This window comes from Cebus imitator, unplaced genomic scaffold, assembly GCF_001604975.1.
Source record: "Cebus imitator isolate Cc_AM_T3 unplaced genomic scaffold, Cebus_imitator-1.0 Scaffold237, whole genome shotgun sequence".
NCBI lineage: Eukaryota > Metazoa > Chordata > Mammalia > Primates > Cebidae > Cebus > Cebus imitator.
In genome coordinates, this window is record NW_016107552.1 from 3897917 (window position 1) to 3900019 (window position 2103).

Here is a 2103-nt window from a genome sequence, read left to right on the forward strand (position 1 = left end):
TTTTTTTTGAGACGGAGTTTCGCTCTTGTTACCCAGGCTGGAATGCAATGGCGCGATCTCGGCTCACCACAACCTCTGCCTCCTGGGTTCAGGCAATTCTCCTGCATCAGCCTCCTGAGTAGCTGGGATTACAGGCACACGCCACCATGCCCAGCTCATTCTTTTGTATTTTTTTAGTAGAGTTGGGGTTTCACCATGTTGACCAGGATGGTCTCGATCTCTTGACCTCATGATCCACCTGCCTCGGCCTCCCAAAGTGCTGGGATTACAGGCGTGAGCCACCGCGCCCGGCCCCATTGAGGTTTTTTGAAACACAACAGACATTCCAAGTGTCACAAGATTAAAGTGTGCAATATGATACATTTTGCCACATGTATTTATCCGTGAAGCCACTATCACAATCAAGATAGTACATGTACCTGTCACCCCAAAAGTTTCCTCATGCTGTCCTCTCTGGGCTCGGACTGGCAACATGGCCAAACGTACCAAGAAGGTTGGGATCGTTGGTAAATACGGGACCCGCTATGGGGCCTCCCTCCGGAAAATGGTGAAGAAAATTGAAATCAGCTAGCATGCCAAGTACACTTGCTCTTTCTGTGGCAAAACCAAGATGAAGAGATGAGCTGTGGGCATCTGGCACTGTGGTTCCTGCATGAAGACAGTGGCTGGCGGTGCCTGGACGTACAATACCACTTCTGCTGTCACGGTAAAGTCCGCCATCAGAAGACTGAAGGAATTGAAAGACCAGTAAATGCTCCTCTACTTTTTGAGACATCACTGGCCTATAATAAATGGGTTAATTTATGTAAAAAAAAAAAAAAAAAAGTTTCCTCATGCTTATTGGTAATCCCTCCCTCCCGCCTCTCCCTGCCCACTGCCATCCAAAAACAACCATTGATCTGCTTTCTGTTTCCATAGTTTGCATTTCTAGATTTGGCGATATAGGGAATCATATAGAATATACTTTTTTTTTTTTTTTTTTGAGGTGGAGTCTCACTCTGTCACCCATGCTGGAGTGCAGTCTCAGCTCACTCCAACCTCCCCCTCCCAGATTCAAGCAATTCTCTTCCCTCAGCCTCCCAGGTATCTGGGACTACAGGCGCATGCCACCACGCCCAGCTAATTTTTGTATTTTTAGTAGAGATTCGGTTTCATCATGTTGGCCAGGTTGCTCTTGAACTCCTGACCTCAAGTGATCTGCCCACCTTGGCCTCCCAAAGTGCTGGGATTATAGGCATGAGCCACCACGCCCGGCTGGATGTATTCTTTTCTGTATGGCTTCTTCCACTTAGCATAATTATTTTGAGATTCACTTGCGTGTCAATATTTCCTTTTTATTCCTGAGTATTCCACTGGACGGGTGTGTCACAATTTATCCATTCATCTGTTGATGGACATTTGAGTTGTTTGCAGGTTCTGGCTATTACAAATAAAGCTCCTATAAAAATTCATGAACAAGTTTTTGCATGGACATGTATTTCCTTTTCTCTTGGATAAATACCTAGGAGTAGAATGGCGGGATCATAAGGCAGATGTATTTTTAATGTTTTAAGAAACTGTCAAACTGTTTTCCGAAGTGGTGGTGCAATTTTACATCCCCATCAGCAGTGTTTGGGAGTTCTTGTGATTTACATATTCAACAGCACATAGCATGGTCAGTTTTTTAAATATTAGATGTTGTTCTGGGTGTGTAGCAGAACCTCTGTGGCTTTAATTTGGCATTTCCTTACTGGCCTATGATGTGAACATCTTTTCATGCACGTGTTTGCTATCTGTATATTCTCAAGTCTGTTCAGATTCTTTCCCCGTTTTATTAATGAGCTCGGTGAATTGTTTACATATTCTGGATACACATCCTTTATTAGACTTAGCTTCGCCAACATTTTGTCGTTAGTGATTTGTCTTTTGTCTTAAACACCTTTGGAAAGCAGTTTATTTGGGTGGTCTAATATATGTTTGGTCTTTCATGGTTGGTACTTTTGGTATTATATCTAAATTTTTGCTTAACCCAAGGTTTAGGTTTATATTTCTAGAAGTTTTATGGTTTTAGGTTTTACGGTTTATGGTCCATTCAGGGTTAATTTTTTTGTATGGTGTGAGGTA

The 2103-nt window shown here is 42.8% G+C and overlaps 1 pseudogene; it reads left to right on the forward strand.

Moving 5' to 3' along the window:
- Window positions 1-434: 434 nt before the first annotated feature.
- Window positions 435-825, forward strand: LOC108282257 (annotated as a pseudogene).
- The last annotated feature ends 1278 nt before the right edge of the window (window positions 826-2103 follow it).